At 39.7% G+C, this 22,534-nt stretch overlaps 1 non-coding gene across 1 annotated transcript; it reads right to left on the reverse strand.

The window, feature by feature from the left end:
- Positions 1-22,426: 22,426 nt before the first annotated feature.
- Positions 22,427-22,534, reverse strand: LOC112774396 (small nucleolar RNA R71). Its single transcript, XR_003188888.1, has one exon. It is a non-coding gene; the product is annotated as a small nucleolar RNA R71 (small nucleolar RNA).

The following is a 22,534-nucleotide window of genomic DNA, read 5'->3' on the forward strand; positions in this document are numbered from 1 at the left end:
CTTGAGCTCCTGAATGTCTCTTCCTTGCTTTTGTTGCTCCTCTCTCATGACTCTTTGGTCTTCTCTAATTTCATGGAGGAGGATGGAATGCTCTTGGTGTTCCACCATTAGTTGTCCCATGTTGGAACTTAACTCTCCTAGGGAGGTGTTGATTTGCTCCCAATAATTTTGTGGAGGAAAGTGCATCCTGAGAATTTTCCTTATGCTCTTGTTGAGGTCCATGAGTGGGCTCTCTCATTTGCATTGAGCTCCTTCCACACAGATGTCCATGAGGACTTGGTCCAACCTTTGATCAAAGTTGACTCTTCTAGTGAAAGGATGGGGGTCTCCTTGCATTATTTGCCACAACTTCACAGAAGTGGTCTTGATGGACCTTTGAGATGAATCTCTCCATCTCCCATGACTCAGAGGTGGAAGTAATTGCCTTCCCTTTCCTCTTTCTTGAGGTTTCTCTAGCCTTAGGTGCCATTAATGGTTATAAAAAAACAAAAAGCAATACTTTTACCACACCAAACTTAAAAGGTTTGCTCGTCCTCGAGCAAAAGAAGAAAAAGAAAATAGTAGAAGAGGAAGAAATAGAGGAGATGGAGAAGTGGGAGTGATTCGGCCAAGGGGGAGAAGTAGTGTGTATGATGTGTGAAAATGAGGGGGTGAAGATGGGTTTATATAGGGGTGGAGAGAGGGTTAGGGTTCGGTCATGTATGGGTGGATATGGATTGGGGAAGGGTTTATGGAGAAGAGGGTAAGATTTGATAGGTGAGGGGTTTTGGGGGAAGAGGTATTGAGGTGATTGGTGAATGGATGAAGAAGAGAGAGAGAGATAAGGTAGGTGGGGATCCTGTGGGGTCCACAGATCCTGAGGTGTCAAGGATTTCTCATCCCTGCACCATGTGGCGTGCAAAACGCCCCTTGCTGCCAATCCTGACGTTAAACGCCAGGCTGCTGCCCATTTCTGGCGTTTAACGCCAGCTTCTTGCCCTTTTCTGGCGTTAAACGCCAATCTGGTGCCCATTTCTGGCATTAAACGCCTAGAATGATGCCAGATTGGGCGTTTAACGCCCATTCTGCTACCCTCACTGGCGTTTAAACGCCAGCAAGTTTCTCCTCCAGAGTGTGCTTTTTTTCATTCTGTTTTTGCTTTTTCAATTGTTTTTGTGACTTCACAAGATCATCAACCTATAAAAAACATGAAATAACAATGGAAAATAAATAGATATAACAAAATTGGGTTGCCTCCCAACAAGCGCTTCTTTAATGTCAATAGCTTGATAGTGAGCTCTCTTGGAGCCTCACAGATAATCAGAGCAGGGTTGGGGCCTTTCCACACCAAACTTAGAGTTTGAATGTGGGGGTTTTGCTTGACTCTGTATTGAGAGAAGCTTTTCATGCTTCCTCTCCATGGTAGTAGAAGGAGAACATTGAGTCTTATAGTTTGCAATGTCTGCAAGCCATGGAGCTTCCTGAATAGCAAACATTTGCTCATCTGGAAAGGTTTCAGAGATCACAGTAGGAGGGAGGGATGCTCCTGCTACTGGTTCTATCCGGGACAGGTGATCAGCTACTTGATTCTCTGTCCATTTTCTGTCTCTTATTTCTATATCAAACTCTTGCAGAAGCAACACCCATCTTATGAGCCTGGGTTTTGAATCCTGCTTTGTGAGTAGATATTTAAGAGCAGCATGGTCAATGTACACAATCACTTTTGATCCTACTAAATAAGATCTGAACTTGTCAATGGCATAAACCACTGCAAGTAACTCCTTTTCTGTGGTTGTGTAGTTCTTCTGTGCATCATTTAGAATACGGCTGCCATAATAAATGACATGCAGAAGCTTATCATGCCTTTGTCCCAATACTGCACCAATGGCATGGTCACTGGCATCACACATTAGTTCAAATGGTAATGTCCAGTCTGGTGCAGAGATGACTGGTGCTGTGACCAGCTTAGCTTTCAGGGTCTCAAACGCCTGCAGACACTCTGTGTTAAACACAAATGGCGTGTCAGCAGCTAGCAGATTGCTCAGAGGTTTTGCAATTTTTGAAAAATCTTTTATAAACCTCTTGTAGAATCCTGCATGCCCCAGAAAGCTTCTGATTGCCTTAACATTGGCAGGTGGTGGTAATTTTTCAATTACCTCCACTTTAGCTTGATCCACTTCTATTCCCTTGTTTGAAATTTTATGCCCAAGGACAATTCCCTCAGTCACCATAAAGTGATATTTTTCCCAGTTTAAAACTAGGTTGGTCTCTTGGCATCTTTTCAGAACAAGTGCTAAATGGTCAAGACAGGAGCTGAATGAGTCTCCAAATACTGAAAAGTCATCCATGAAGACTTGTAAAAATTTCCCTACCATATCAGAGAAGATAGAGAGCATGCACCTCTGAAAGGTTGCAGGTGCATTGCACAGACCAAAAGGCATCCTTCTGTAAGCAAATACTCCAGAAGGACATGTGAATGCTGTTTTCTCTTGGTCCTGAGGATCTACTGCAATTTTGTTGTAACCTGAATAGCCATCCAAAAAGCAGTAGTATTCATGACCTGCTAGTCTCTCTAGCATCTGGTCTATGAATGGTAAAGGAAAAGGATCCTTTCTGGTGGCTGTATTGAGCCTTCTGTAGTCAATACACATACGCCACCCTGTAACTATTCTTGTAGGAACCAGTTCATTCTTTTCATTATGAACCACTGTCATGCCTCCCTTCTTGGGGACAACGTGGACAGGGCTCACCCAGGGGCTATCAGAAATAGGATAAATAATCCCAGCCTCTAGTAACTTAGTGACCTCTTTCTGCACCACCTCCTTCATGGCTGGATTTAGCCGCCTCTGTGGTTGAACCACTGGCTTAGCATCATCCTCTAATAGGATCTTGTGCATGCATCTTGCTGGGCTAATGCCCTTAAGATCACTTAAGGACCACCCAAGAGCTGTCTTGTGTGTCCTTAGCACTTGAATTAGTGCTTCCTCTTCCTGTGGATTTAAAGCAGAGCTTATGATTACTGGAAAAGTGTCACCTTCTCCCAGAAATGCATATTTCAGGGATGGTGGTAGTGGCTTGAGCTCGGGTTTAGGAGGCTTATCCTCTTCCTGAGGAATTTTCAGAGGTTCTTTTATTTCCTCTGGTTCCTCCAGGTCAGGCTGAACATCTTTAAAAATGTCCTCTAGCTCTGATTCGAGACTCTCAGTCATATTAACCTCTTCCACCAGAGAGTCTATAATATCAACGCTCATACAGTCATTTGGGGTGTCTGGATGCTGCATAGCTTTGACAACATTCAACTTAAACTCATCCTCATTTACTCTCAGGATTAATTCCCCTTTTTGGACGTCAATGAGGGTTCGTCCAGTTGCTAGGAAAGGTCTTCCTAGAATGAGAGTTGTACTCTTGTGCTCCTCCATTTCCAGCACTACAAAGTCAGTGGAAAAGGCAAATGGCCCAACCTTGACAATCATGTCCTCAATTACGCCTGATGGATATTTAATGGAGCCATCAGCAAGTTGGAGGCATATTCGGGTTGGTTTGACTTCTTCAGCCAAGCCAAGCTTTCTGATAGTGGATGCAGGTATTAGGTTGATACTTGCCTCAAGATCACATAGAGCTTTCTTGGTACAAGTACCCTCTAATGTGCATGGTATCATAAAGCTTCCAGGATCTTTAAGCTTCTCTGGTAAGCTCTTCAAAATGACTGCACTGCATTCTTCAGTGAGAAAAACTTTTTCAGTTTCTCTCCAATCCTTCTTATGACTTAAGATCTCTTTCATGAACTTAGCATAAGAGGGTATTTGCTCAAATGCCTCTACAAACGGAATCTTTATTTCAAGAGTCCTGAGATAGTCTGCAAAGCAGGCAAATTGTTTGTCTTGTTCCGCTTGACGGAGTTTCTAAGGATAAGGCATCTTGGCTTTATACTCTTCAACCTTAGTTGCTGCAGGTTTATTTCCTACAGAAGTGGTTGGAGAAGCCTGCTTAAGGGGGTTGTTATCAGCACTTGCAAGTGTCTGACCCCTTTGTGGCGTTTGAACGCCAGGATTGGGTGCTTTTTGGGCGTTTAACGCCATGTTGCAACCCTTTTCTGGCGTTTGAACGCCAGAATCATTCCTCTCTGGGCTCTTACTGTCCTCAGAGGGATTTTGGGCAGTTGGTTGGTCATCCTCTGTCAATTGTTCCTTTCTTGGCTTTCTGCTGCTTTGAGTTGATACATTCAATGTCTTCCCACTCCTTAATTTAACAGCTTGGCATTCTTCTGTTATCTGTTTAGATAGCTACTGTCTTGTCTGATTCAATTGTGCTTCCATATTCTTGTTAGCATTTTTAGTGTCTTGGAGCATCTCTTTAAATTCTGCTAATTGTTTTGTCATAAGGAGTAATTGTTGATTAAGCTCAATAATCTGTTCTTGAGGATTAGGATCAGTAATTACTGCCCTGGCCTCTTCCTTTATGTAGGACTCACTGCTAGAGTACAAATGTTGATTTCTAGCAACTGTATCTATGAGTTCTTGAGCCTCTTCAATCGTCTTTCTCATGTGTATAGATCCACCAGCTGAGTGGTCTAGAGACATCTGAGCTTTTTCTGTAAGCCCATAGTAGAAGATGTCTAACTGTACCTACTCTGAAAACATTTCAGAGGGGCATTTCCTCAGCATCCCTCTGTACCTCTCCCAGGCATTATAGAGGGATTCATTATCCTCTTGTCTAAAGCCTTGGATGTCCAGCCTCAGCTATGTCATCCTTTTTGGACGGTAAAATTGATTCAGGAATTTGTCTGATAATCGTCTCCATGTTTTTATGCTTGCTGTGGGTTGGTTATTCAACCACCTCTTAGCTTGATCTTTTATAGCAAATGGAAATAGTAATAATTTGTAGACATCCTGATCCACTTCTTTATCACGTACTGTGTCAGCAATTTGTAAGAACTGTGCCAGAAACTCAGTAGGTTCTTCCTGTGGAAGACCGGAAAACTGGCAATTTTGCTGCACCATGATAATGAGCTGAGGATTTAGCTCAAAGCTGCTTGCTTTAATGGGAGGTATACAGATGCTACTCCCATATGCAGCTGTAATGGGGTTAGCATATGACCCTAGAGTCCTTCTGGACTGCTCAATTCCACTTAGGTCCATGATGGAGAAAGGGAGATGATGTGGATTGCAAATAAAATATATTTTTATTTTATTTTATTTTAATTAAAATTAACCGAATAAAATAAAATAAAATAAAATAAATGAAAAATAAAATAGAACTTTCGAAAATTAGAAGAAAATAAAAGCAAATTGAAAACTAAATTAATTAATTGATTAAAAAGATTTTGGAAAGAGCAATCAAAAAGATATGATTGAAAATTATTTTGAAGAAGATATGATTAAGAAGATATGATTGCAATTTAAAAAAAAGATATGATTGAAAGATATGATTGAAGAAATTAAAAAAATTTGATTTTTGAAAAAGATTTCAAAAAAAATCAATTTTTGAAATTATAATTTTGACTTGACTAAAAAAAAGATATGATTTTGAAAATCTTTGACTAACTTAATGCAAAATTTCGAAAATTATGAGTAAAAAAAGGAAAAGATATTTTTTTGATTTTCATCATAAACAACAAAATGACACTAAATTTAGAAATTTTAGATCAAAACAGAGAGAACAAACAAGAAAACTTTGAATGTCAAGATGAACACCAAGAACACTTTGAAGATCAAGATGAACACCAAGAACAAATTTTTGAAAAAAAATTTAAGTAAGTAAAAGCCCAAAAACACACCAAACTTAAAATTTTTAGAAAATCAAACACAAATTTTCGAAATTTTAAAGGAAAACATAAAGAAGACACCTAACTTAGAATTTTTAAAGATCAAGAAAGAACTAAGAACATGCAAATTCGAAAAATTAAAAGAAAATAAAAGCATGCAACTGACACCAAACTTAAAATATGAAACTAAACTCAAATAAAAGACTCTAAACCAACAAAAATAAAATATTCCTAATCTAAGCAACAAAATAAACCGTCAGTTGTCCAAACTCGAACAATCCCCGGCAACGGCGCCAAAAACTTGGTGCACGAAATCACAATCACACTTTTGTAATTCCGCACAACTAACCAGCAAGTGCACTGGGTCGTCCAAGTAATACCTTACATGAGTAAGGGTCGATCCCACGGAGATTGTCGGCTTGAAGCAAGCTATGGCTACCTTGTAACTCTTAGTCAGGATATCAATAATTCTCAGATTTAATTGTAAAAAGTAAAAGAACATGAAATAAATACTTGTTTTGCAGTAATGGAGAACAGGTTGAGGTTTTGGAGATGCTATATCTTCTGAATCTCTGCTTTCCTACTGTCTTCTTCTTCATGCACGCAAGGCTCCTTCCATGGCAAGCTGTATGTTGGGTTTTACCGTTGTCAATGGCTACCTCCCGTCCTCTCAGTGAAAATGTTCAACACACACTGTCACCGCACGGCTAATCATCTGTCGGTTCTCGATCATGCTGGGATAGGATCCATTGATCCTTTTGCGTCTGTCACTACGTCCAACACTCGTGAGTTTGAAGCTCGTCACAACCATCCCTTCCCAGATCCTACTCGGAATACCAAAGACAAGGTTTAGACTTTCCGGATCTCAAGAATGGCCGCCAATAATTCTAGCCTATACCACGAAGGTTCCAATCTTAGATTAGAAACCCAAGAGATACACATTCAAGCTTGATTGCATATAGAACAGAGGTGGTTGTCAGGCACATGTTCATAGGTGAGAATGATGATGAGTGTCACGGATCATCACATTCATCAGGTTGAAATGCGAATGAATATCTTAGAATAGAAGCAAGCGTGATTGAATGGAAAACAGTAGTAATTGCATTAATCCATCAAGACACAGCAGAGCTCCTCACCCCCAACCATGGGGTTTAGAGACTCATGCCATAGAAGATACAATATGAAACGTGTAAAGTGTCATAAGATGAAAATACAATAGCAAAAGGTCCTATTTATAGTGAACTAGTGACCTAGGGTTTACAGGAATGAGTAAATGACGTAAAAATCCACTTCCGGGGTCCACTTGGTGTGTGCTTGGGCTGAGCATTGAAGCTTTCATGTGTAGAGACTTTTTCTGGAGTTAAACGCCAGCTTTTGTGCCAGTTTGGGCGTTTAACTCCAGCTTTTGTGCCAGTTCTGGCGTTAAACGCCAGAATTCTGAAGCTGAATTGGAACGCCGATTTGGGCTATGAAATCTTGGGCAAAGTATAAACTATTATATATTGATGGAAAGCCCATGATGTCTACTTTCCAACGCAATTGAGAGCGCGCCAATTGGGCTTCTGTAACTCCAGAAAATCCACTCCGAGTGCAGGGAGGTCAGAATCAAGCAGCATCTGCAGTCCTTTTTCAGCCTCTGAATCAGATTTTTGCTCAGGTCCCTCAATTTCAGCCAGAAAATACCTGAAATCACAGAAAAACACAGAAACTCATAGTAAAGTCCAGAAAATTGAATTTTAAATAAAAACTAATAAAAATATAATAAAAATTAACTAAAATAGACTAAAAATATGCTAAAAATAATGCCAAAAAGCGTATAAATTATCCGCTCATCAATTACTCAAGGGATGCATTTTCCTCCACACAACTATTGGGAGCAACTCAATACCTCTTTAGGAGATTTGAGTTCTAACATGGAGCAACTAAGGATGGAGCACCAAGAGCACTCTATTATCCTCAATGAAATCAGAGAGGACCAAAAGGCCATGAGAGAGGAGCAACAAAGGCAAGGAAGAGACATAGAGGAGCTCAAGCACTCCATAGAATCTTCAAGAGGAAGAACTAGCCGCCGTCACTAAGGTGGACCCGTTCTTTAATTTCCTTGTTCTTATTTTTCTGTTTTTCATTTCCATGCTTTATGTTTTGACTATGTTTGCGTCTTTATTACATGATCACTAGTGTTTATTGTCTATGTCTTAAAGCTATGAATGATTCCATGAATCCCTCACCTTTCTTAAATGAAAAATGTTTTTATTTGCAAAAGAACAAGAAGTGCATAATTTCAAAAATCGTCTTGAAGTTAGCTTAATTATTTTGATGTGGTGGCAATACTTTTTGTTTCTTGAATGAATGCTTGAACAGTGCATATTTTTGATAGTGAAGCTTATGAATGTTAAAATTGTTAGCTCTTGAAAGAATAATGAAAAAAGAGAAATGTTATTGATAATCAATCATAAAATTGATTCTTGAAGCAAGAAAAAGCAGTGAAAAAGCAAAAGCTTGCGGAAAAAAATGGCAAAAAAAAAGAGAGAAAAAAAGAAAGAAAAAGAAAAAGCAAGCAGAAAAAGCCAATAACCCTTTAAACTAAAAGGAAAGGGTAAAAAGGATCCAAGGCTTTGAGCATTAATGGATAGGAGGGCCCAAAGGAATAAAATCCTGGCCTAAGCGGCTAAATCAAGCTGTCCCTAACCATGTGCTTGTGGCGTGAAGGTGTCAAGTGATAATCATGAGACTGAGCGGTTAAAGTCGTGGTCCAAAGCAAAAAAAGAGTGTGCTTAAGAACTCTGGGCACCTCTAACTGGGGACTCTAGCAAAGCTTAGTCACAATCTGAAAGGTTCACCCAGTTATGTGTCTGTGGCATTTATGTATCCAGTGGTAATACGGGAAAACAAAATGCTTAGGGTCACGGCCAAGACTCATAAAGTAGCTATGTTCAAGAATCAACATACTAAACTAGGAGAATCAATAACACTGACTGAATTCTGAGTTCCTATGGATGTCAATCATTCTGAACTTCAAAGGATAAAGTGAGATGCCAAAATTGTTCAGAAACAAAAAACTACTAGCCCCGCTCATCTAATTGAGACTAATCTTCATTGATATTTTTGAAACTTATTGTATATTCTCTTCTTTTTATCCTATTTTGTTTTTAGTTGCTTGGGGACAAGCAACAATTTAAATTTGGTGTTGTGATGAGCGGATAATTTATACCCTTTTTGGCATTATTTTTACATAGTTTTTAGTAAATTTTGGTTACTTTTTATTATATTTTTATTAGTTTTTATGCAAAAATCACATTCCTGGACTTTACTATGAGTTTGTGTTTTTCTGTGATTTCAGGTATTTTTTGGCTGAAATTGAGGGACTTAAACAAAAATCTGATTCAGAGGCTGAGAAAGGACTGCAGATGCTGTTGGATTCTGACCCTTCTGCACTCGAAGTGGAGTTTCTAGAGCTACAGAAGCCCAATTGGCGCGATCTCAATTGAGTTGGAAAGTAGACATCTTGGGCTTTCCATCAATATATAATAGTTCATACTTTGTCTGAGATTTGAAGCCCAAACAGGCGCTAAAAGCCAGCTAAAAACTTTCTGACGTAAAACGCCAGAACTGGCACCAAAACTCGAGTTAAACGCCCAAACTAGCACCCAAGCTGGCGTTTAACTCCAAGAATGGCCTATGCACATGAAAGCTTTAATGCTCAGCCCAAGCACGCACCAAGTGGGCCCCGGAAGTGGATTTCTGCACTATCTGCACTTAGTTACTTATTTTCTGTAAACCCTAGTAACTAGTTTAGTATAAATAGCACTTTTTACTATTGTATTCGGATCTTTTTATCATCCTTTGTCTACCCTAAGACTTTGTACACTTGGAACCTCTTTGGGAGGCTGGCCATTTGGCCATGCCTAGACCTTTTTCACTTATGTATTTTCTACGACAGAGTTTCTACACCTCATAGATTAAGGTGTGGAGCTCTGCTGATCTTCATGAATTAATGCAAGTACTATTGTTTTTCCTTCAATTCACACCTACTTCTTCTCCAAGATATACTCTTGTACTTAATTCAGTTAAGTCAGAATGAAGGGGTGACCCGTGACAATCACCCACTATCTTCGTTACTCGCTTAGCCAAGATCTATATGCCTGACAACCACAAGCGGTCTACATGATGTTCAACGTAGTCATTGGATGACAGCCAGAGTATATTCTCTTGGGTATCTAATACACAGACCGAGTCCGTGAGATTAGTATCTTCGTGGTATAGGCTAGAACCATTGGCAGCATTTCTGAGATCCGAAAAGTCTAAACCTTGTCTGTGGTATTCCGAGTAGGATCTGGGAAGGGATGACTGTGACGAGCTTCAAACTTACGAATGTTGGGCGCAGTGACAGTGTGCAAAAGGATAAAGAGATCCTATTCCGACGCTAGTGGGAACTGACAGATGATTAGCTGTGCGGTAGCTATACATGGTATTTTTCATCCGAGACGAGAAATTCGACAGTTGATTAGCCGTACAGAGATCATACCTAGTATTTTTCATCCGAGAGGATCATTGATAAACCCATATTTTATGATATATTTTGTGCCTAATTTGAGTGATTTATTCAATCCTTCACTCACTTATTCATGTTAATTACATGGTTTTACTTTCCCTTCCTTATTATGTGATGTATGTGAAAAACATGTTTCCTATGCTTTAAAATTAATTATTTTAATTACCCTTTTATTTCCATTCGATGCCGTGATTCGTGTGTTAAGTAGTTTCAGATCTTCTAAGGCAGGAATGACTAAAAGGATGAAAAGGAAACATACAAAAATGGAAGGAAAGCATAAAACGGAGTTTTTGGAGAAACTGGCAGCAACGCGATCGCATGGACGACGCGGCCGCGTGCCAGCACGAAGAGAGTGCGACGCGAACACGTGACTGGCGCGATCGCGCGACTTGAGCGAAACGCATATGACGTGGACGCATGACTGACGCGACCACGTGACACGGAAAACTCCAGATGATGCGACCGCGTGATCCACGCGGACGCGTGACAGAGGCCTCGCACCAGAAATTACTGAAAATGCTTGCAGCGATTTCTGAAGCCTTTTTGGCCCAGATCCAAGTATAGAAAGCACAAATTAGAGGTTATAAAGTGTGGGAATGCATCCATCCAAAGGGAGCTCGCCAATTAGTTACTTTCCATGAATTAGATTTTGTTTTGAGGGAGGTTCTCTCCTCTCTCTTTAGGATTAGGATTTAGATTTAGGATTTTATTCGCTTTCAGGATTATCTCTTTTGATCAGATTCAATATTCCTTTTATTTCCTTTTTCAATTTAATTTATGAATTCTTCTATGTTACAGATTATTATTTGAATTAATGTTATTTGAGTTATTTCAGTTTATGATTGCTCTCTTTAATTTATGCTACTATTGCTTTCAATCTGAAGACATTTTTATTTGAGTAGATTTACTTTTTCCCTTTTGGTCTTGGTTAAGAAATCAGTAACTCAGGAGTTATCTAAACTCAACATAATTGATAATTGTTATCTTGCTAATTGAATTGAGCTTCAATAATCCCAATCTTTTCTTAGAAAATAAATAGTATTTGAAGATCAAACTAATTAGTCGCTTGACCTTCCTTTGCTTTAGTAAAGGTTAACTAAGTGGAATTAAGATTCGATTTTCATTATCATTGATAAGGATAACTAGGCCTGGACTTCCAAATTCTTATACCTTGTCAAAAGTTGCTTTACAGTTATTTATTTATTTTAATTGCCATTTAATTTATTTGTCATATTTATTCCTCTTTCTCAACCCCAATTTACAATCCCCATAACCAATAATAAGAACATACTTTCCTGCAGTTTCTTGAGAAGACGACCCGAGGTTTAAATACTTCAGTTAACAATTTTTAAGGGGTTTGTTACTTGTGACAACCAAAACATTTGTAAGAAAGGACTTTTGTTGGTTTAGTAACTATACTTGCAACGGGAATTTATTCTGAATTCTAGACCACGCAAAAGTTCTCTCTTCAAAATGGCGCCGTTGCCGGGGAACTGCAATTGTGTGCCTTATTATTGGTTATTGTAAATATTTTTCTTTTACTTGTTTATTTGTCTTTATTTTCTCCTTTTCTTTCCATTTGCTACTATGAATTCTCACCCCCTCGCTTTGAGTTTGGTTCTAATTTTGTTGAAAGGAATGGAAGTTATAACAGGAATATGCATCAAGGTCTAAACAATCAAAGATGGATGGAGCCAAGAGGATCTGATCAACCCTTTAGGCAACAACACCCTCCAAGTTATCATAGACAAAGACCATTCTACAATGCATACCAAGCTGATAGATATGGTGGACCCCCTTGTAGACACCAACAAGGCCCACCCTATGCTCATAGACCATCCTCTCGACATGGCTTCAAATCACCACACTCACAAGCACCTATTCACCGTTCACCACCGCATGATCCTTATTTACCCCAGTTCCAATCCAATCACTCCCAAACACCGCCACTTCCCCATGTACCACGTCCAAATCCATCACCCCGAGAATTAGAGGTTCGCCTCAAGGAAACACTAGGTCGATTTCAAACAACCATTCGTCAACTGGAGCAAGCAGTAAGTCAATTATCTTCTAGATGTTTGAACATTCAAGGACCAACCACAGCCCCATGTAGACAATCTAATAAAGAGCGTAGCATGAAGGAGATACTAGAAACTTTAGTGGACAAGACAGAGCATGACTTCGTACTAGAACAAGTAGAAGAGGCTGTCATTATGCAAGAAGAAGAGTTGGTTGAAGACTTAGGAGACGATGAACCTCCATGGGAATCCAGAATTGAGGAGAACTCCGTCAAGGACGTTACAGTTGTTGCTAAGGAGGATAGTGTACAATCCCCAAGGCAAGTCGTTTATGAAGAACTAGACGGAATAACCCAGGACACAAATTCCCTTGATGATGATAGTCACAAGTCAAGTTCTCTTAGTAATGAACTTGCATCCGCAAGTGAATTCTCTGAGATCGAAGAATCTTCCCCAAGTGAATACGAAGATGATGCGGAGATAGACTTCTCTCAACCTCCAATCTATGACTTAAGTGATGAGGAAGACATAGAAGACTTTGATCAGGACACAAATGCATTTGAAGAATCTTGCAAAGAAGTGGAGGAATTCACAGAAGATCACCAGGGAGTAGAACTTACAGAACCATCAGAAACACCTATCCCGAGGCCATTACCACCTAATACAAGCTTCAAGTGGGTACAATATTTTACCTTTAACTTTACTTTTTCACTTGAATATAGTTTGCTTGAAACAGATGGCCAGCTTAGAGCTCTCTGTGGCTTTAAGAGTAAGAGGGAAATGACTCGCACTAAGAGCTGGTGCACGAGGTTCAATAAGGTTCCACGCTTCAACTCGAAGTGCACGGATTGGTATCGTGTTCAATCGAATGGATCTCAAAAAATGTTTGGTTATCTTGGTGAGAATCTAATTTCTAAACCGCCCGGATGGAAAAATATAGATCAAGACGAAGGCGGATTTAAAAGCAAAGTTTGGGATCCTGGAATCTATTCTGACATTCGTCACCCCGGGAGCCTGAGAATCTATCTGAAGCTGCTCAGAAGCTTTACATGCCTAGTTTGGGACCCCGGAGGCTATTGGCATTCCAAGCATTGGTGAAGATTTCTGGATGAATTTAAACATAAGCCGCCATAACAGGAAGCTCATCCAATGTCCAACTTAAGGACTATAACTAAAAGTGCTAGGTGGGAGACAACCTACCATGGTATGGTCGTTTCTTTTTCAGTTTTATTTCGTTTTGTTTATTTTATATTGTTTTATTTTGAACCTGGATGCTATTCATAACATTTGCATTTAGCACTGCATACTGCATAATTACATACCTGCATATAAAAAAAAAGGGCGTGCGACGCGACCGCATCACCCACGCGATCGCGTCAGTTGCGATAAAACACCTTCCACGCATCTGCGTCATCCACGCGGCCGCGTGACCTGGAAATCGGCGTAAAGATCCAACGCCCAGAAAGTTGGGTTGGAATCGTGCGGCCATTGTGCGTTTCGCACAAAATGACCCACGCGATCGCATCCCCGACGCGATCGCGTCACATGCACAAACACCAATCCCACGCGACAACGTGAGCGACGCGATCGCGTTGCGTTGGATAGCACACCACACCAAAGGAGACAGAGAGTTGCACCGAAACGACGCTGGAACTGTGCGTTTCGCACAAATTCCAGCGACGCGGTCGCGTACCTCACGCGACTGTGTCATTCATCATTTCTCCACCCCATGTGATCGCGCTATCCACGCGATCGCGTCAACTCCCATTACCCCCAAGCCACGCAACCGCGTTCCCCATGCGATCGCGTGGATTCAAATTCATTAACCCCCTAGTGACGCGAAACCCTACCCTGTCGCCCCCTCCCCCCCCAAACCCTTTCTTCTCCCTTTTTCCCTGCAACCACTCCTCTCTCTCTCTACCCTTCGCCGCCGACCACTGTCCACCGCCGCACCGCCAACCAAACCCCAGCCCCACTGTAATCACACCCCCTCCCCCATTCTCTCTTCTTCTTCTTCCTTCCCCCTTCCCTTTCTTCCACCGCCGCACCCCTCCGCGACACCCACCGCCGCCGCGCCTCCACCCATAACCACCATCCCTAACCCTTCCCGCCCCAAACCTTCCCCCCTCCAACCCCCATTACCCTTCCCGAACACCCCTGCCACCGGACAGCCGCTCACCATCGCGCCAACCGCCATCACCACCGCGTCAGCCACCACCACAACCACTCCCGCCATCTCTCTGCCCGATTATCATTCCTACGCCTACCAGGTTCCGCCAAATGCCACTCCTCTTTCAATTCGTAGTTAATTGCATATTTTTCCGTTTCTGTTCATACTTAGGCTAGTTAGACATGCATGTTGTAGTGGATTCTAGGTTGTTAGGTAGACTAGGATGTGGTTAGTGGATTTAGGCCTGATTAATTGTGCTGTTCATGCTTCTTATTTTATATTTTCGCAATTCTGCTGTTGCTGTGATGTTAGTCTTGTTCATATGCTGTAATTTACTGTTTCATGCTGCCTTTTACACTGTTTTTTCATGTTCATATTTCTTATATGTAATTGCAGCTGTATTTTAATTCATATGAACTGTTTCTATTTGCTGTTTAAATTCCGGGAACATCCAATTTTAGCCAGAATGCTGCCCAATTTTCTGTAAACTGTTTTGATTTTCATTCATGTTTTGGTTCTGGCCATTTGCATTTTGCTTTACTCAGCTCTTACCAACCAAATTCATGAATGACAGGGCAAGCTTTCTTATTCTTTTCAATTTCCTGGTTTATAAATTACAACTTGGATGATTCAATTCCACTTTTTGTTATTCCCATATGAATCATCACCAACTTCTTTGCTTGATTATGAGTTATTTGTTGCTTATATTTGTGAATTTTCGTTACTTAGGGAATGATCATCATGCCACTTAATCTAATCCACTTTTTACTAATTCACTAATTTTAACTTCTTAAACTCTTTTTCATTCCTAACCATCCTAACTTTCAAAATATATTTTCCTGGTTTTTCCTTATTCCTTTTAACCTTCTAACCAAGGCATGATGATATTTTTCCTAATTAACATGAATTCTACTACATTTTGGATTGTGAATTTTTCTTCTCGGACTTTTAACTCTTATACAATCCTTAATGCACATTTACTTAACTCATTTTCATTACTTTACTGCTCCTCTGCCACTATGTGCTTATTTTGATCATTGCCTACTTGTTTTCCTGTTTTTATTATATCCTTGATTTCTGTTTTTTCAGGATGTCTGACACCCAAAGAAAAGGAAAAGGAAAGGCAACAACTGGCAAACGAAAAAGAGGAGAATCCTCTATGTCTGTCCTGGACATCCTACATGATGACTTCGCGCGGGAAAAATACTTTACCGCGCAGGAGAACGCCGACCAGCTACTCCCTACCACTGATCCCATTAAGTTTGCAAACAGATACTGCGAGTTGAAGTATCCGGCATTTGCAACCTCCAGGAACCTGTACTTAGAGCGTACTCTGAAAATTCCAAAAGAACTCCAGCAATTCACCTCCGATCAGATCAAAGAAAGAGGCTGGTTCTTCCTGGAGAGAAACCTGACAGAGATCAATGCATCTTGGGTAAGAAAATTTTATTGCAATTACTTCAAAACTTCCCTAGATGCAGTGAACCTGAGAGGGAAGCAGATACTGGTCACTAAAAAGGCCATTGAGGATATTCTGCAGCTTCCGCCTAAATCCGATCAGCCTGATGGTTACAAGAAGGCTGAAGAGGACATGCGCTTCATGAAGTTTGATTGGGATGCCGTCAAGGCAAGGATAGCCCTTGACCCGACTGTTCCATGGGCCATGGGTCAGGACACCACCATGCCTAGGGGAATCAAGAGGATTTATTTAAATGACGAGGCTTGGCTATGGCATCAGATCCTAAGTAACTTTGTTATGCCGAGTACCCATGAGACAGAGATACCGGCTGCTATGATCACCCTCCTCTGGTGTATGATGGAGGGTAAGGACCTGTACCTACCACGTTTTATCCGGTCATACATGGCCAGGGTCCACATCCGAGGCACTCTCCCCTTTCCATATCTGATTACTCAGCTCGGACGTCAAGCTAACGTGCCTTGGGAGGATGCTGATGAGAGGCCACCTGCTGCAGACTGCAGGAAGATTATTCCTCAGAGCAGGAACTTTCTGGCTTTGGGCTACAGACCCCCATCCTTCACTGCTTCTGACGAGACAGCCACACCCTCCGCCGGACCCTCTTCCTCTACAGCTGCCCCAGCTGCCACCACTGCACCTCCACCTGCCTCAGAGCCAGTTTATCACCTCGTACACTGCCTATTTCAGCAGCTGGACCAGATGGAGTGCCGCAACCGGCGCCGGCATGAGAGATCTGAGCGTCGCAGCAAGCGACGCTATGAGCACTTGAAGCTGATGATATGATCTGGCGACGACATCCCCTCCGAGCCTGACACACCATCAGAGCCATCTGAGGAGGAGGCGGATGAGCATGATGAGGAGATCCATCCCTAGAGAGAGGCTGCACAGATAGGCACAGAGCAGGCTGCACCCCAGCAGGAGGACCCACCTCAGATTCAGGCTGCAGACTTCGAGATCCCCATTCAGTCAGCACCTCCTCTACAACAGGCAGATCCTCAGACCACCACCACAGAGACTCCAGCTACCCATCCTTCCAGTGATGACACCCCTTCACACCCTGCTTGAGTGAGCATCAGGGACGATGCTTTATTTTAAGTGTGGAGAGGTCACCATCTCTGGCATATTATTTTGGTGAACCACTACAGACCCTTTTTTCTTTTATTTTGGCTATTTTTCTGTATTTTTCTTTTTATTTTTATTTTCTGAGTACTTATGCATTACTCTTTTCATGTATTTTTACTCTATTTCTGCATTTTGCACTTTAGTTCATATTTTAGCCATTTAGTTTAGTTTGCAGTTCTAACTTATTAGTTATAGATAATGTGGATTAATTAGTATAGTTTACCCTTTTAGCATATAATAGTTTAATTTGGTCAAAAATAAAAGGAGTAAGCTAGAGACTTCAACAGAATAAAAAGTATCCACACACCATGTATATATAGCATTACATCTTAGTTAGTTAACAACATTTCATCAAGGAGAAACAGAAACTCTAAAAGCCACCCAAATAAATTTTACATTGAGAATAATGGGAACTCTTAATTTCTACTTGCATGACATATATACCTGATATATGATGTTTGAGTTAGAGAACACACAGCCTGTGAGTTTTGAGCTTAATTGTATGATTACATTCAAACCATCATTTCATTCCTGTGTGTTTCGCTTCTTTTTATTCTGATGTTCTTTACTTTGTTTTAATCTATATGTCCGATTATAGAATATAGATACATACCAAGAAAGTGATTGAGGCCATTGTTTGATTTTAGCTCACTTATCCCAAAATTAGCCTACCTTTTACATCACCCTTGTTAGCCCCCTTGAGCTTTTAAACTCCCCCTTGTTTTATAACCACATTACTAGCCTTAAGCAGAAAAACAAAGGATAAAAAGTTGAAAAGAATAAAATGATTCAAAATAAAAATTTTGGGAAGCATGCTCATGTGAAATAAAAAATAATTAAATTACCATGTGCATAAAAAAATATATTTTCAGTATTTAAATAAGGGGATACAAAAGAATTTCCCAGTTGCAAAATAAAGCAATGCACTTGGGACAAAATTAAAATTAATACATGAGCATGAAACATAAAAAGTGGGAAAAATTGGATAAATATGTAAAGACATTTTTGCTTTACAAAGTATGTATGTTAGGTGAGATCTTAGACTAATCAAAGATTCACTTAATTAGCTCACTTAGCCTTATACATATATCCTTACCTTTACCTTGGCCCCATTACAACCTTAATGAAAGACCTCATGATTTTTGTATGTCTGTATTCTATAATTGTTGATTGGTTAGATGAAGAACAAAGCTATAGAAAGTAAGGATAAAAAGAAGAATAGAGTGATTAACCCAATAAACACTGAGTGACAAGAGAATAAACACAAAATCCAGTGAGAGTTCAATAGCTCATTAACATATATCTCTGCTTAATTTATTAATTGTCTTGCAAGTTTATACAATATTTCTCTTTCCCATCTCAATTGTAAAAGTGCTTTATTATTATCTAAGGTTGGCTATGTGATGAGCGGATAATTTATACACTTTTTGGCATTGTTTTTAGTATGTTTTTAGTATATTTTAGTTAGTTTTTATTGTGTTTTTATTAGTTTTTAAATAAAAATCACTCTTCTGGACTTTACTATGAGTTTGTGTATTTTTCTGTGATTTCAGGTATTTTCTGGCTGAAATTGAGAGACCTGAGCAAAAATCTGATTCAGAGGCTGAAAAAGGACTGCAGATGCTGTTGGATTCTGACCTCCCTGCACTCAAAGTGGATTTTCTGGAGCTACAGAAGCCCAATTGGCGCGCTCTCATATGCGTTGGAAAGTAGACATCCTGGGATTTCCAGCAATATATAATAGTTTATACTTTGCCCGAGATTTGATAGCCCAAACCGGCGTTCAAAGTCAGCTCAAGAATTCCCAACGTTAAACGCCGGAACTGGCACCAAAGTGGGAGTTAAACGCCCAAACTGGCACAAAAGCTGGCGTTTAACTCCAGGAAAAATCTCTACACAAAAATTCTTCAATGATCAGCCCAAGCACACACCAAGTGGGCCTGAAAGTGGATATTTACGTCATTTACTCATTTTTTGTAAACCCTAAGCTACTAGTTCTCTATAAATAGGATCTTTTGCTAGTGTATTAAGAGAATCAAAGAGGAATCTTTGAGTAGTTCTATGCTACCTTAGATCATGTTTTGGGGCTGGCCTCATGGCCATGCCTAGACCATTTTCTTATGTATTTTCAACGGTGGAGTTTCTACACACCATAGATTAAGGTGTGGAGCTCTGCTGTACCTTGAGTATCAATGCAATTACTATTGTTCTTCTATTCAATTCAGTTTGTTCTTGTTCTAAGATATCACTTGTTCTTCAACTTGATGAATGTGATGATCCGTGACACTCATCATCATTCTCACCTATGAACGTGTGCCTGACAACCACCTCCGTTCTACCATCGATTGAGTGTTTATCTCTTGGATTCCTTAATCAGAATCTTCGTGGTATAAGCTAGAATTGATGGCGGCATTCTTGAGAATCCGGAAGGTCTAAACCTTGTCTGTGGTATTCTGAGTAGGATTCAAGGATTGAATGACTGTGACGAGCTTCAAACTCGTGATTGTGGGGCGTTAGTGACAGACGCAAAAGAATCACTGGATTCTATTTCGACATGATCGAGAACCGACAGATGAATAGCCGTGCTGTGACAGAGTGCGTTGAACATTTTCACTGAGAGGACGGGATTGTAGCCACTGACAACGGTGATGCCCAACATACAGCTTGCCATGGAAAGGAGTAAGAAGGATTGGATAAAGACAGTAGGAAAGCAGAGAGACGGGAGGGACAAAGCATCTTCATACGGTTATCTGAAATTCTCACCAATGAATTACATAAGTATCTCTATCTCTATTTTATGTTTTTATTTATCTTTTAATCATTCATCCTCCATAACCATTTGAATCCGCCTGACTGGGATTTACAAGATGACCATAGCTTGCTTCATACCAACAATCTCCGTGGGATCGACCCTTACTCGCGTAAGGTTTATTACTTGGACGACCCAGTGCACTTGCTGGTTAGTTGTGCAAAGATGTGATAAAGAGTTGAGATTACAATTGAGCGTACCATGTTGATGGCGCCATTGATGATCACAATTTCGTGCACCAAGTTTTTGGCGCTGTTGCCGGGGATTGTTCGAGTTTGGACAACTGACGGTTCATCTTGTTGCTTAGATTAGGTACTTTTCCTTTTTATTTTTCGAAAAAAATTTTCAAAAAAATACAAAAAGATTTTCTATTTTGTTCTTCAGAGTTTTTAAGAATAAGTTCTAGAGTTTCATAATGATTTGTTGAAGTCTGGCTGGCAGAGAAGCCATGTCTAATCTTTTGGACCGAGGTTTCAACTTATCATCACAAGAGCTTGTTGATTTCTATCAATTTTGCTGTTGAGAGCAATGATCTGCTAAAGCTTGGCTGGCCATTGGCCATGTCTAGTGTTTTGGACCGAAGCTTTCTTTGAAAGCTTGACTGGCTAGTAAGCCATGTCTAATTCCTGGACCGGAGTTTTAGACTAGCATTGCAATGATTCCTGGAATTCTCATTAAGAATTTTGAACCCTGATTTTTTCTTTTCTACTCAATTTTCGAAAAAAAAAACCACAAAAAAAATTTATAAAATCATAAAATCAAAAATAATTTTTTGTTCCTTGTTTGAGTCTAGTGTCTAATTTTAAGTTTGCTGTCAACTGCATTCATCTAATTTTCAAAAAATTCATGCATTATGTTCTTCATTGATCTTCAAGTTATTCTTGATGATTTCCTTGCTCTGATCTTTAAATTCTCTTGTTTTGTGTATTCTGTTGTTTTTCATATGCATTCTCAATTTGTTAGTGTCAATAGTATACAAACTTCTAAGTTTGGTGTCTTGCATGCATTGTTTGTTTGATTTTAGTTTTCCATGTTTGGTTGCATTTCGATTAAAAATAAAAAAAAATTTAAAAATGTGTCTTTTCAAGTCAATAATACAGAGAATTGAAGATTCAGAATATGCTGCAGAGGAATTACACAGAAAAAGCTAGGCGTTCAAAACGCCTAGTGAAGAAGGAAAACTGGCGTTTAAACGCTAGCCAGGGTACCTGGCTGGGCGTTTAACGCCCAACAAGGTAAAGATTTGGGCGTTAAACACCAGAATGGGCACCATTCTGGGCGTTTAACGCCAGGATGACACTAGAGGGAAGATTTTGTTTTTAATTCACATTTTTTTCAAGTTTTCATTTTTTTTAAAAATCAAATCTTTTTCAAATCAAATCTTTTCAATCATATCTCTTTCAAAATCAATTTCTTTCCATTTTATATTTATTTTTACCATTTTCAAAAATCCTTGCTTCAATTCAAGATTTACTTCAAAAATTTTCAAGTTGTTACTTGCCTATTAAGAAAGGATCAAATTTTAAATTTTAGAATCATATCTTTTAATTTCTTGATAGTCCAGTAATCAACTTTAATTTTAAAAATTTTCTTTTTCTAAATTGATTTTCAATCATATCTTTTCAAACATATCTTTTCAATCACATCTTTTTCAAAATTAATTTTTTCAATCATAAATTTTTCTAATTTCAAAATCTTTTTCAAAAATCACTTTATCTCTTTCCCAACTCTAATTTTCGAAAACCATTCTTCAATTTTTCAAAATTATTTCAAAATCTTTTACTTTAATTTCGAAAATTCTTCCCCTCTTCTCACATCCTTCTATTTAAGGACTAACACTCCTTCATTATCAATAATTCGAATTTTATCTCTCTTGATAAGTTCGAATTCTTCTACCTCCTCCTTCTATTCTTCTTTTCCTCTGACACCTCAAGGAATCTCTATACTGTGACATAGAGGATTCCATACTTTCTTGTTCTCTTTTCTTTCATATGAGCAGGAGCAAAGACAAAAGCATTCTTGTTGAGGCTGACCCGGAACCTGAAAGGACCTTGAAGCAAAAGCTAAGAGAAGCTAAAGCACAACTCTCTGGAGAGGACCTAACAGAAATATTCAAACTAGAAGAAGATATGGCAGCCGAAAACAACAACAATGCCAACAATGCAAGGAAGATGCTGGGTGACTTTACTGCACCTACTCCCGACTTCTATGGGAGAAGCATCTCTATCCCTGCCATTGGAGCAAACAACTTTGAGCTTAAGCCTCAATTAGTTTCTCTGATGCAACAGGACTGCAAGTTTCATGGACTTCCATTAAAAGATCCTCATCAGTTTTTAGCTGAATTCTTACAAATCTGTGACACTGTCAAGACCAATGAAGTTGACCCTGAGGTCTATAGACTTATGCTATTCCCTTTTGCTGTAAGAGACAGAGCTAGGATATGGTTGGATTCACAACCTAAGGAAAGCCTGAACTCTTGGGAAAAGCTAGTCAATGCCTTCTTGGCAAAAGTTCTTTCCACCTCAAAAATTGAGTAAGCTTAGAGTGAAAGTCCAAACCTTCAGACAGAAGGAAGGTGAATCCCTCTATGAAGCTTGGGAAAGATACAAACAATTGATCAGAAAGTGTCCTTCTGACATGCTT

The sequence above is a fragment of the Arachis hypogaea genome, chromosome 18 (assembly GCF_003086295.3).
Source record: "Arachis hypogaea cultivar Tifrunner chromosome 18, arahy.Tifrunner.gnm2.J5K5, whole genome shotgun sequence".
In the NCBI taxonomy this organism is placed as follows: domain Eukaryota; kingdom Viridiplantae; phylum Streptophyta; class Magnoliopsida; order Fabales; family Fabaceae; genus Arachis; species Arachis hypogaea.